A 15,178-nucleotide genomic window follows, 5' to 3' on the forward strand; every position below is an offset into this window, starting at 1 on the left:
GATATTGCGAGAGGCAAAATTCAAGCCAGCATAAAAGATTTGTATAATCATCCACAAACTCAAGCCATGAGCGGGACAATTTCTAATCATTAACTTCATGCTCTCCCAATATTGTGCAACGTGTTGATGATCAAGTTGCTTGAAATTCATGATATCGTTACGTAAGGAGATAATCTTAGCCAGCGGAAAATACTTGGATATGTAAGCATCTTTGCACTTATCCCAAGAATCGATACTATTTTTAGGCAAAGAAGAAAACCAAGTTTTTGCGTGATCTCGCAACGAGAAAGGAAAAAGCTTCAACTTAATCACGTCATTATCCACATCTCTTTTCTTTTGCATATCGCAAATCTCAATGAAGGTATTGAGATGGGATGCGGCATCATCACTAGGAAATCCAGAGAATTGCTCTTTCATAACAAGATTCAGCAAAGATTCGTTGATTTCATACGATTTCACACTAGTGGCGGGAGCAATCGGAGTACTACTAAAATCATTATTATTGGTACTCGAGAAGTCGCAAAGTTTGGTGTTTTCAGCCATGATGACTTCAACAAACAAACAAGCACACCAGCAAGCAAGAAAACCGGCAAAGGAAAATGGCAAAAAGGCAGAAGAAAAAGGCAAAGGAGAAAGGCAAATGAAAACGGCAAATGTGAAGTGGGGGAGAGGAAAACGAGAGGCAACTGGCAAAAACGTAAATGCAAGAGATGAGTTTGTGAGACCTACTTGGATAGATCTCTCCTTCCCTAGCAACGGCGCCAAAAATACTTCTGCTACGGCAACAAAAGACCTTCCAACGGCGCCAGAAACAAGCGTGCTGACGGGAGACTATTCTTGTCTTGATACTCCTCAGCAACGGCACCAGGAATCCTTCTGCTACGGCTACGCCTTTAGGGACTTCCTTGGAATATATGCAAAGGATTCCCCCTGGCCTTGGAGCCTTGTGTTGGTGTTCCCTCGAAGCAGAAAGGGTGATGTAGCACAGCGACGGTAAGTATTTCCCTCAGTTTTGAGAACCAAGGTATCGATCCAGTGAAGGAGTATCACAAGTACCTTCACAAACACAAAGAGCTTGCTCCCAACGCTATGAAGGGGTTGTAAATCCCTTATAGATTGTTTGCCAAGTGAGAACTGAAAGCAACAAAGTAACAAAGCAAAGTAAAAGCAAAAGTGGAAACAATTGGTGTGAATAGACCCGGGGGTCGTAGTGTTCACTAGTGGCTTCTCTCATGAAAGCAAGTAGACGGTGGGTGAACGAATTACTGTCGAGCAATAGATAGAACCGCGCAAAGTTGTGTCGTTATCTATGGCAATGATTATATCTATAGGCATTACGTCCAAAACAAGTAGACCGATACTTTCTGCATCTACTACTATTACTCCACACGTCAACCGCTATCCAGCATGCATCTAGTGTCATAAGTTCAAGAGAACAGAGTAACGCCTTAAGCAAGATGACATGATGTAGATGGACAATCTCATATCTACTGTAAAAGCCCATCTTTTTACCCTTGATGGCAACAACACGATGCGTGCCTTGCTGCCCCTTCTATCACTGGGAAAGGTCACCACACGGTATGAACTCAAAACCAAGCACTTCTCCCATTGCAAGAATCATAGATCTAGTTGGCCAAACAAAACCCAAGACACGGAGAGACTTATAAGGATATCAAATCATGCATATAAGAAATCAGCAAAGACTCAAATATATATCATAGATAATCTGATCACAAATCCACAATTCATCGGATCTCGACAAACACACCGCCAAAGAGGATTACATCAGATAGATCTCCATGAAGATCATGGAGAACTTTGTATTGAAGATCCAAGAGAGAGAAGAAGCCATCTAGCTACTAACTATGGACCCGTAGGTCTGAAGTGAACTACTCACAAGTCATTGGAGGGGCGATGATGTTGATGAAGAAGTCCTCCAACTCCAAAGTCCCCTCCGGCAGGGCACCGGGAAGGGTCTCCAGATGAGATCTCACGGAAACGGAAGCTTGCAGCGGCGGAAAAGTGTTTTCGTGGACGCCCTGATTTTTTCTGGCTTTTTAGGGAATTTATAGGCCAAAGACCTAGGGCAAGGGAGCGCCAGGGGGGCCACAAGCTTGGTTGCCGCGCTCTCCCCCCTTGGCCGTGGCAACAGGGCTTGTGGGCCCACTCGCTTGTCCCTCAAGCCTCCCGATCTTCTTCCGTTCTGGAAAAATTCATTTCGGGGATTTTATTCCGTTTGGACTCCGTTCCAAAATCAGATCTGGAAAGAGTCAAAAACACAGAAAAAACGGGAACTAGCACTTGGCACTGAGTTAATAAGTTAGTCCCAAAAAAGATATAAAAGGTAAACAAAACATCCAAAGTTGACAAGATAACAGCGTGGAACCATCAAAAATTATAGATACGTTTGAGACGTATTAATGGGCTTTCATCATAGATTTGAGATTGTCCATCTACATCATGTCATCTTGCTTAAGGCGTTACTCCGTTCTTATGAACTCAATACACTCGATGCATGCTAGATAGCGGTCGACGTGTGGAGTAATAGTAGTAGATGCAGAAAGTATCGGTCTACTTGTTTTGGACGTGATGCCTATAGATTTGATCATTGCCATAGATAACGTCATGACTTTGCACAATTCTATCAATTGCTCATCAGTAATTAGTTCACCCACCGTCTACTTGCTTTCATGAGAGAAGCCACTAGTGAACACTACGGCCCCTGGGTCTATTCACAACTATCGTCTCCACTTTTACCTTTGCTTTGTTTACTTTTTGCTTTCAGTTCTCACTTTGCAAACAATCTATAAGGGATTGACAACACCTTCTTAGCGTTGGGTGCAAGCTCTTTGTGTTTGTGCAGGTACTTGTCACTTGAACGTTCCTCCTACTGTATTCATACCTTGGCTCTCAAACTGAGGGAAATACTTACCGCCACTGTGCTACATCACCCTTTCCTCTTCAAGGGAACACCAACTCAAGGCTCCAAGGCCTCGGGGGAATCCTTTGCATATTTGCCAAGGAAATCCCTATAGGCGTAGCCAGCGGCACAAGGATTCCTGGCGCCATTACCGGGGAAGGTCTTTTGTAGCTGTAGCACTCACCTCCTTGATCAGAACGTAGGAATTTGATCTTCTTGTTACGATGATTTTCAACTTCACTCTGAAATTGCTTGAACTTTTCAAATATTTTAGACTTGTGCTTCATCAAGCAAAAATAACCATATCTACTCAAATCATGAGTGAAGGTGAGAAAATAACGATATCCACCATGCGCCTCGATACTCATTTGTCCGCACACATCAGTGTATGATCTCCAACAAGTCACTTGCATGCTCCATTCACTAGTGGGGACAGGGCCTATAGCCCCGGCCCGTAAGGGGCTTTAGTCCCGGTTCACCAACCGGGACTAAAGGGGCGGGACTAAAGGCCTATCCTTTTCGTCCCGGCCCTCTTACATGCCGGGACTAAAGGTGCTCCACGTGGGCGCCTCGTAGCGCCCCAGGGGCAGGCCCTTTAGTCCCGGCTCGTTACACGGACCGGGACTCAAGATTTTCAGATTTTGCTGGTTTTTGGCTTTTTTTTAATGAAATTATTTTTTGGTTTTAGGATTTTAGGGTTTAGGTGTTCGGGAGATTAACGTGTGTAACATCCCAATTTTCCTAATTGGGAATGCTTTACATTGTAGCTAAGCATCTATGCATGTTGATTGAAATAAAATTTAGCACTTGAAATTCTTTCGTCTTTTGATTTTCATTTCCATTTTTTCCTCGCACGAGAAATGCCCGGAGAAATACTCTCTTGCACGCAAGAGAGAGAGCGGAGGAAAATGACCCTCCAAAGTGCGGGACATTTCTGAAATATTTGAGCCAAGAAAATCCAAGGATCATTTGCAAAAATAATTGCAAAAACAAATAAAGCAAATTTGGGAATTTCTGAAAAAACATTTTTTTTAAGTTTTTATTTTTGCTTTGGAAAAATGTTATTCGGGTAGAGAATATTTTTCTGATTTTTTTGGTATATAACACCCTATATTAATATTTTGATTTACTTTCCTTTTATTCGCTTTTATTTTTCTGATCCGGAAAAAGGATTTAAAATTAGGAAAGTTCTTTCTTTGGAAGTCGCCGCCCCGAGCGCATTATAGGGCCTTGGGCCGAATCCCCCGCCACCAGGGATGAATCCCTTAATAGCCGGCCGCCCTTCCCAACCGCACCCGCCTCCCTCTCTATGACCGGCGGACCCCACCGACCGACCCCTCCACCCCGTCGGCCATCTTCTTCCTCCTTCCTAATTTCTGCCCGAGACCGAGCCACCCCCCAGGAAACTCGGGATTCCCTCCCCGATCCACCTCTCCCCTTCCTTTCCTCTCCCCCTCCCTGGCCTATAAGAACCCCCACCCCCGGCCGCCCCCGTTCCCACCCTAACCCCGGTGAGCCGCCGCCCGAGCCGCCCCCTGCCACAGCCACCGGAGCCGAAGCTCTTGCTGCACTTCGGACCCCCTGGAGCAGCACCCCGGCGCCCCTCTTTGCTCCGCCCGACGCCTCCCCTCGGCGGACGACCACCGCCGCCGCCTCCCTGTCTTTCCACCGCCCCGGAGCCCCCTCACCCTCGCCGGCGACGCCACCTCGCCGGAGTAGCCATCCCACTGCCGGTACTCCCTCCTCTTATTTGTTGTTTCTTTTTTTTCTTTTGTAGCCGTTAGATCTTAGATGTGTGGTTTAGATTAGATCTTAGGATACCCCTTCGGTTTAGAGTAGAAAACCGGCGGTTTTATTTCACTTAATCATTTAACCAGCAAGTTTCACTAGCCCTAGGCCGTTTGCTCCTAACGTTGCGACAAACACACCCCGCAGCCTATCACAACATGCCACGTCTACCCCCCTATTTGTTAGCTAGTCAACTTCAGTTTTTCTGTCCAAATTGCAAAAACAGAAAGTTTCCGTTTTGTTTTGGCCACAACGTTTGATCCCGAAGTCCAATGACATTGATTCTTGTTCCAGTAGACTCCAATTTGTCTGTAGTTTCTAAAAACTTATAATTTGTCTATGTTTGAAATTTTCAAATATAAGTTAGATCAGATTTAGTTTAAACCTTGTTTTTCCTATTCCAGGAGTCTAAAAAATGATTCTGAGTTGATTCTTTTTGCTACTGCTTCCTAGTGATTAAATCTTACTGTGGTAGAAGTTTCAAATTTTTTAAAGTATGTTTACTGGTGTTTGCAACAGAAACAAGTTTTTGCCATACCGGCACGTGATGAATTCTTTTACTTAGGCTTTCTCAAATCCTTACTTGTGATGTTATTTTTACTTGTGGCTTGATTGAAGTGCTTATGGCGTGTTTTGTGTTTGTACCGGTAGATCATCCGGAGTGCGAAGCGTGTTACTTAGAAGCGCTTGTGCAAGACAACTATCATCAAGGCAAGTCATTTTGATCATGTTATTTTACCTATGTTTTCGATGCATGGTAGATCACCTTTCTTTGCGCAATTGCATGCTGCCTAGGTACTTGGAAACTTTAGTATAAGTTGTAGTATCATGGGGTAGGAACACAACAACCCCGATACTTGGCCCCGGGACGACAATTTCTTAATGCTATGCTTGAGTAGACGGGTTTTCGGTTGAGTGTATATCACGAGTGATGCGAGGTTGATTAAATAATCAAGACCGGTTAATACAAGATTTTCAAGACCTCGGACGCAATGCAACTCTGGGTGAAGGACGGTTGATCGGCTCCCTGGAGAACCCAGTGGATGCCCGGGATGCTGGAGAGGCCATGTCATCCTGCGGAAAGCTTCACCCAGGCTCGAAGAGACGGACGGAGACTTCAAGACTCAAGGCTTACCTGCACAGCCACAAGTCATTATGGGCTCTGGCTTGGTTGGACAACGCGGCGACTCTGGACAGGCGGTGCTAGCAGATGTAGAAGAACGGTAGGAATGGATGGGCACCGACAGGGATTCAGAGGGACCCGTTGAAAGACCATGTTTTGATCATCCGGTCTTCAAACACCCTGAAGTGCGAGGACAAACCCAAAGGCGATCAAATCTTGTGGGGAACGTGTGCAAAACTCTGCAGAGTGCCCAACCTAATCGATTAGCCGTGTCCACGGTCATGGAAACTTGAGCCGAAGGCATTGAAATTTCCCTGAACTCTCGACACAACTTAATAATGATGTGGGTGTTAACAACTATTCGGGTACGAGAATTGGTTGGCGGAACCATCTCGTTAACAACCAACAATGTAGTAATATTTTGCTTCGAACCCCTCTTGTTGTAGGATAAAACTGGCTTTATGCAAAACTTAGCCCCACCGGCCAAATATGCATGTAGAGATAGTTGATTATTATTTTACTCCTCTCTTTGATGACTTGCCGGCATATTCAATATGCTGACCTACACGGACACAACGTGTCATGTTGTAGAGTACTTTTCCGACCAGGAGTGAGGCTACGATCTACGCTTAGCGACATGCCCTTGGAGTCGAATGGACTCGTCTACCTGATGCTTCCGCTAGTCTTCGTTAGATATCTCATGAGATGGCCTTCAGCCACTTTATTGTAATCATTTATTGTAATAAAGTACTGTTTATGAGATTTAGATTAATAAAGCTGTGTGATTGAACTCTTGAATATATACATTATGTACTGTGTGTGTACCAGCAAGATCTTGGGATGGTACGGAAACACCAGAGGCTTGACTCGTCTTGAGTCGGGTCGCTACAGAAATGGTATTGAGAGCACACACTGACCTTAGGACGTAACCTCTAGGAATGGAAAAGCCTTAGGAAGAAAACTATTTTCTCTTATGTCTATAAATCTTCTATTTCCTCTTTTGATCATTTCTGACTTCTCTACGATTTTCCAATGTTTAGATGGCCACCTTCATCCCTGTTAAGTTCACGGAGTTTTGCCAGCCCGACACCACTATGCCATTCGGAAAGGAGCTGGTGCAGATCACCAAGGATTTGAGGATTGCTCTGCCGACTATCACAGGGAAGCCAACTTCGTCTTACCCGGAGGATTCATGCTACAGGATCGAGGTGCACATTCCCGGAAGAACATTCCAGCCGCGCACTGAGCCGATGGATTTCAAGTTCATCGCACCCAACTGGATTCTCGGAAGGGACATGGCGATCCATTGTGCACTCGGACGTATCAAGGAAGAATACAAAGGCTGTCCTATTTCTCCAGACCTATTCACCGTATCCCGGAGAAACGAAGACGGAGATATCATCTCAAGCAAGACCAAGGACGCTCTCTTCTCTTATGCCCAGACCTTGGAGAAGCACAGCGGGACTCTAGAACATCACGTGATCAAGGATGCCAGGAAGATCAAGCAACTGTCGCTCCGCGAGCTTGAACTTGAAGATGCACCCCGGGAAGCCCACTATGAGCATGAGCTGGACGTGAAGGACTTTCTGGAGCGAATCGAGAAGCTGAAGACTCGAGTTGCATACCTGGAGGAGGAACTGGACATGGGCGAGAACCTTCATCCCGAAGGAGACGTAGCCCCCTTGATCAGCAACGACGAGGACTATGAGGAAAGCTCCACCGAAGGACCCGTCACCATGCTTTTCTGAGGAGGACACTTAGACTAGACCACCAAATTTACTTTATCGTTATACGTTTTAGGCCGATGTTTAGGATTATCGAATTTTGTATCCCCGTGTGAACCTTTGTGATGATATTGAATAAAATGTGTGGTGTGATACTTGTGTGTTGCATTCATATGGGTAGTGTAATTACTCTTAGACCATTGTTCTATGCTAATCTCACCCCTCTACAAACATCAGATGCCTCCGAGACGCTCCCCTGAGTCCAATTTTCCGCCGGAACTCACCCAGTTAATCCAGCAACAAAACACCCTGATGCAGCTGATCATCCAGAACCAGAACAACAACAACAACCATCATCCACCTCAGGCTGACAATCTCACCCGTTTTCTGAGGTTGAACCCTCCAACTTTCTCCAGTAGCATTGAGCCATTGTGGCAGATGATTGGCTCCGCAAGATGGAGCGTGAACTTATCACTGCTGGTTGTTCTGAAGCTGAGAAGGTGCGTTTTGCCGCGCATCAACTTGAAGGCCCTGCGGCTGCTTGGTGGGAGAACTACAGCACCACTTAACCCATTGCTGGAGTCACTTGGGAGCAATTCAAGCAAGCCTTCCGCACCGCACATGTGTCAGCTGGTGCAATGAGTCTAAAGAAGCGTGAGTTTCACAACTTACGCCCGGGGAATCGCTCTGTGGCCCAGTACGTCGATGAATTCAGGATGCTCGCCCGTTATGCACCTGGAGATGTGGCCGATGATGCGGCCAAGCAGGAAAAGTTCTTGGAGGGACTCAATGATGAGCTGAGCATTCAGTTGACGGTAGCCACCTTCAACAACTATCAGGAGCTGGTTGATAAGGCCCTCATCTTGGAGGGGAAACATCAGCAGATGGAGAACCGCAAGCGAAAGTATGGGGTTGGAAAGTTCAACACCGTCACTCAGCAGAAGCCTCGCTACACCCCCTATTCAGGGAATACCGGGACTGGATCCGGTAAGTTTGGAGGACACGTTCAGCATAACCACCCGGTGCACAACCATGGAGGCCACAACCATGGAGGAAATGGGAACCACCGCAAAAACAACAACTTCAAGAATGGCGGTACTGGCACTCAGCAGCATTCGGCTCCAGCTCAGAAGGATCTGACTCACATCACCTGCTTCAAGTGTCAGAAGACGGGACACTATGCCACTGAATGTCCCCAGAACAAGCAGGGAAATGGAAACGGCAACGGCAACTCTGCAGCAAAGAAGCCCAATCCTTTTCCTCGAGCTCAGGTGAACCACATTGATTTTGAAGAGGTCTATGATCACCCCGATACTGTGGTTGGTAAGTTTTTGCTAAACTCACATCCAGTATTGGTACTTTTTGATTCTGGTGCAACACATTCATTCATATCAAGGGTAGTTGTGGAAAAGTATAGTTTGCCAACTAGAACCCTCAGCCAACCTATTAAGGTCAGTTCCCAGGAGGCATGATGATAGCCGGGATAGGATGCCATGCTTTGAGTCTCAACATCGGGAACCATAATTTTCCCACCGACCTCATCGCATTAGAGTCCCAGGGATTGGATGTAATCCTAGGCATGGATTGGTTGGCCAAGTATGAAGGGAATATCGATTCTGCCCTTAAGTCTATTTTGCTCACCACCCCCGAGCAGAAGCAGATTAAGTACGTGTCTCAGCGCCCGACACGGAGTAAGCGAGTAAACTCTCTCACGGGAGTAGTCCAGGAGGAAGTACCGATTGTACAGGAGTACCCAAATGTATTTCCGGAGGAATTGCCGGGCATGCCACTCGATAGAGAGATTGAGTTCTTGATTGAGCTATTACCCGGAACAGCCCCGATATCCAAGAGACCCTATCGGATGCCCGCAAATGACTTGATAGAAATCAAGAAGCAAATTAAGGAGTTATTGGACAAAGGGTATATTCGCCCAAGTTCTTCACCTTGGGGAGCCCCAGTGCTCTTGGTTGAAAAGAAGGACAAGTCCTTGAGAATGGTTGTCAATTATCGTGCATTGAACGATGTGACCATCAAGAACAAGTACCCCTTGCCGATGATCAATGATCTGTTTGATCAGTTAGTTGGAGCTCGCGTATTCTCAAAGATCGATCTTCGATCCGGGTATCATCAGTTGAAGATTCGTGAACAGGATATACCAAAGACAGCCTTCACCACTCGGTACGGCTTGTATGAGTACGCGGTCATGTCATTTGGATTGATTAATGCTCCGGCATATTTTATGAATCTGATGAACAAGGTATTTATGGAATACTTGGACAAGTTTGTCGTGGTGTTCATCGATGACATACTGATAGTCTCCAAGAACGAAGAGGAACACAAGGAACATCTGCGTCTAGTTCTGGGGAAACTTCGAGAGCATAAGCTATACACAAAGTTTAGCAAATGTGAGTTTTGGTTGAAGGAAGTCGGATTCCTCGGACACGTCATCTCAGGAGAAGGCATAGCAGTGGACCCTGCCAAGGTCGCAGCAGTCACCGAATGGGTAGCACCCACTTCAGTCAAGGAGATCCGCAGTTTCCTCGGACTTGCCGGATATTACCGGAGGTTCATTGTGAATTTCTCAAAGATTTCCAAGCCCATGAAAGAGTTGTTGAAGAAGGAATCCATGTATGTTTGGACTGAGGAATGTGAAACCAGTTTTCAAGAGCTGAAGAAACGTCTTGTTACAACCCCAGTGTTGATATTGCCGAACATTCGGAAGGATTTCCAGGTTTACTGTGACGCTTCTCGTCAAGGACTTGGAGGAGTGCTCATGCAAGAAGGCAAGGTTGTAGCCTATGCATCCAGACAGCTCAGACCTCATGAGTTGAATTATGCCACACATGACTTGGAACTAGCAGCCGTAGTGCACGCTCTCAAGTCCTCGAGACATTTCCTGATCGGAAATAGTTGTGATGTTTACACTGATCACAAGAGCCTGAAATATATCTTCACGCAGAAGGAGTTGAACCTCAGACAGAGGCGATGGCTAGAGTTGATCAAGGACTATGACATGAGATTGCATTATCACCCAGGCAAGGCAAATGTTGTAGCCGATGAGTTGAGCCGCAAGAGTTATGTGAACACGCTCACAGCTGGAGGATTACCCCAGGAGTTAGTCAATGACCTCCGAGAGCTCAAATTGGAGATAGTTCCAAGAGGATTTGTTGCCACTCTGGAAATTCAGTCCACTTTGATAGAAAAGATCCGCGAAGCACAGAAATCAGACAAGGAGATAGCTGAGATTAAGCAGAAAATGGAAGACGGGAAGGCTAAAGGTTTTCGTGAGGATGAACACGAAACTTTATGGTTTGAGGATCGCATCTATGTGCCCAATGATCCCGAACTCAGGAAGTTGATACTTCAGGAAGCCCATGATTCCCCGTACTCGATACACCCCGGCAACACCAAGATGTATCGGGATCTGAAAGAAAGTTTCTGGTGGATAGGATTGAAGAAAGACATTGCCGAGTTCGTAGCGATATGCGATGTTTGTCAGCGAGTAAAAGCCGAGCATCAGAAGCCAGCAGGTTTGCTCCAACCTCTGCCGATACCCGAGTGGAAATGGGAAAAGCTTGGTATGGACTTCATCACAGGATTACCTCGGACCCGTTCTGGCTATGATTCTATTTGGGTTGTGGTCGATCGTTTGACCAATGTAGCTCACTTCATCCCGGTGAAGACTACTTACACAAGTGCCAAGCTGGCCAAGATATATATGACGAGGATCGTATGTCTGCATTGTGTCTGATAGAGGGACTCAGTTCACATCCAAATTTTGGCACCAACTGCATGAAACCTTGGGAACAAGATTGGAGTTCAGTACAGCTTTTCACCCGCAGACAGATGGACAGACCGAGAGAGTCAATTAGATTCTGGAGGACATGTTGAGAGCTTGCGCACTAGACTATGGGTCTAGTTAGGATGACAATTTACCTTATGTCGAGTTCTCATACAACAACAACTACCAGACCAGTCTGAAGATGGCCCCTTTCGAAGCTCTATACGGAAGGAGGTGCAGAACACCGTTAATGTGGGATGGAGTTGGAGACCGACAACTTCTTGGTCCCGACCTTATCCGAGATTCTGAAGAGAAGGTCAAGCTAATTCGTGACCGACTCAAGATAGCTCAGTCCAGGCACAAGAGTTATGCTGACAGCAAACGCAAGGAAGTAACGTACGAAGTGGGAGACCGAGCATATCTTCCAGTGTCTCCACTTCGAGGAATCAAGAGATTCGGTGTGAAAGGAAAATTAGCACCTCGTTTCATAGTCCCTTACAAAATTCTTGAGCGTAGAGGCGAAGTTGCATACAAACTGGAACTGCCGGAAGGATTGTCCGGAGTTCATGATGTCTTCCATGTTTCCCAGTTGAAGAAATGCCACGCTGAGATGGCCGATGTTCCGTTGAGAGATACAGTGCCCCTAGAGGCCATACAGCTTGACAGTGATCTGACGTATGAGGAGAAACCCGTCCGGATTCTCGAGACTGCCAACAGAATTACCCGCAGCAAGATCATCAAGTTCTGCAAGGTGTTGTGGAGCCACCACACCGAGGAAGAAGCCACCTGGGAACGAGAAGAGGATCTTCGCCGAGACCACCCGCACCTATTTTCTAGCCAACCCAAATCTCGAGGGTGAGATTCATCTTAAGGTGGGTAGGTTTGTAACATCCCAATTTTCCTAATTGGGAATGTTTTACATTGTAGCTAAGCATCTATGCATGTTGATTGAAATAAAATTTAGCACTTGAAAATCTTTCGTCTTTTGATTTGCATTTCCGTTTTTTCCTCGCACGAGAAATGCCCGGAGAAATACTCTCTTGCACGCAAGAGAGAGAGAGCGGAGGAAAATGACCCTCCAAAGTGCGCGACATTTCTGAAATATTTGAGCCAAGAAAATCCAAGGATCATTTGCAAAAATAATTGCAAAAAGAAATAAAGCAAATTTGGGAATTTCTGAAAAAACATTTTTTTAAGTTTTTAGTTTTTTCTTTGGAAAAATGTTATTCGGGTAGAGAATATTTTTCTGATTTTTTTGGTATATAATACCCTATATTAATATTTTGATTTACTTTCCTTTTATTCGCTTTTATTTTTCTAATTCGGAAAAAGGATTTAAAATTAGGAAAGTTCTTTCTTTGGAAGTCGCCGCCCCGAGCGCATTATAGGGCCTTGGGCCGAATCACCCGCCGCCAGGGACGAATCCCTTAATAGCCGGCCGCCCTTCCCAACCGCACCCGCCTCCCTCTCTATGACCGGCGGACCCCACCGACCGACCCCTCCACCCCGTCGGCCATCTTCTTCCTCCTTCCTAATTTATGCCCGAGACCGAGCCACCCCCCAGGAAATTCGGGATTCCCTCCCCGATCCACCTCTCCCCTTCCTTTCCTCTCCCCCTCCCTGGCCTACAAGAACCCCCACCCCCGGCCGCCCCCGTTCCCACCCTAACCCCGTCGAGCCGCCGCCCGAGCCGCCCCCTGTCGCAGCCACCGGAGCAGAAGCTCCTACTGCACTTCGGCCCCCCTGGAGCAGCACCCCGGCGCCCCTCTTCGCTCCGCCCGACGCCTCCCCTCGGAGGAGGACCACCACCGCCGCCTCCCCGTCTCTCCACCGCCCCGGAGCCCCCTCACCCTCGCCGGCGACGCCACCTCACCGGAGTAGCCATCCCACTGCCGGTACTCCCTCCTCTTCTCTGTTGTTTATTTTTTTTCTTTTGTAGCCGTTAGATCTTAGATGTGTGGTTTAGACTAGATCTTAGGATACCACTTCGGTTTAGAGTAGAAACCGGCGGTTTTATTTCACTTAATCATTTAACCAGCAAGTTTCACTAGCCCTCGGCCGTTTGCTCCTAACGTTGCGACAAACACACCCCGCAGCGTATCACAACATGCCACGTCTACCCCCCTATTTGTTAGCTAGTCAACTTCAGTTTTTCTATCTAAATTGCAAAAACAGAAAGTTTCTGTTTTGTTTTGGCCACAACTTTTGATCCCGAAGTCCAATGACATTGATTCTTGTTCCTGTAGACTGCAATTTTTCTATAGTTGTTAAAACATATAATTTGTCTATGTTTGAAATTTTCAAATATAAGTTAGATCAGATTTAGTTTAAACCTTGTTTTGCCTATTCCAGGAGTCTAAAAAATGATTTTGAGTTGATTCTTTTTGCTACTGCTTCCTAGTGATTAAATATTACTGTGGTAGAAGTTTCAAAAAATTTAAAGTATTTTGACTGGTGTTTTCAACAGAAACAAGTTTCTGCCATACCGGCGCATGATGAATTCTTTTACTTAGGCTTTCTCAAATCCTTACTTGTGATGTTATTTTTACTTGTGGCTTGATTGAAGTGCTTATGGCGTGTTTTGTGTTTGTACCGGTAGATCATCCGGAGTGCGAAGCGTGTTACTTAGAAGCGCTTGTGCAAGACAACTATCATCAAGGCAAGTCATTTTGATCATGTTATTTTACCTATGTTTTCGATGCATGGTAGATCACCTTTCTTTGCGCAATTGCATGCTGCCTAGGTACTTGGAAACTTTAGTATAAGTTGTAGTATCATGGGGTAGGAACACAACAACCCCGATACTTGGCCCCGGGACGACAATTTCTTAATGCTATGCTTGAGTAGACGGGTTTTCGGTTGAGTGTATATCACGAGTGATGCGAGGTTGATTAAATAATCAAGACCGGTTAATACAAGATTTTCAAGACCTCGGACGCAATGCAACTCTGGGTGAAGGACGGTTGATCGGCTCCCTGGAGAACCCAGTGGATGCCCGGGATGCTGGAGAGGCCATGTCATCCTGCGGAAAGCTTCACCCAGGCTCGAAGAGACGGACGGAGACTTCAAGACTCAAGGCTTACCTGCACAGCCACAAGTCATTATGGGCTCTGGCTTGGTTGGACAACGCGGCGACTCTGGACAGGCGGTGCTAGCAGATGTAGAAGAACGGTAGGAATGGATGGGCACCGACAGGGATTCAGAGGGACCCGTTGAAAGACCATGTTTTGATCATCCGGTCTTCAGCCACCCTGAAGTGCGAGGACAAACCCGGAGGCGATCAAATCTTGTGGGGAACGTGTGCAAAACTCTAGAGAGTGCCCAACCTAATCGATTAGCAGTGTCCACGGTCATGGACAACTTGAGCCGAAGGCATTGAAATTTCCCTAAACTCTCGACACAACTTAATAATGATGTGGGTGTTAACAAGTATTCGGGTACGAGAATTGGTTGGCGGAACCATCTCGTTAACAACCAACAATGTAGTAATATTTTGCTTCCAACCCCTCTTGTTGTAGGATAAAACTGGCTTTATGCAAAACTCAGCCCCACCGGCCAAATATGCATGTAGAGATAGTTGATTATTATTTTACTCCTCTCTTTGATGACTTGCCGGCATATTCAATATGCTGACCTACACGGCTGCAACGTATCATGTTGCAGAGTACTTTTCCGACCAGGAGTGAGGCTACGATCTACGCTCAGCGCCATGCCCTTGGAGTCGGATGGACTCGTCTACCTGATGCTTCCGCTAGTGTTTGTTAGATATCTCATGAGATGGCCTTCAGCCACTTTATTGTAATCCTTTATTGTAATAAAGTACTCTTTATGAGATTTCGACT

Source organism: Hordeum vulgare, chromosome 2H (genome assembly GCF_904849725.1).
Source record: "Hordeum vulgare subsp. vulgare chromosome 2H, MorexV3_pseudomolecules_assembly, whole genome shotgun sequence".
NCBI lineage: Eukaryota > Viridiplantae > Streptophyta > Magnoliopsida > Poales > Poaceae > Hordeum > Hordeum vulgare.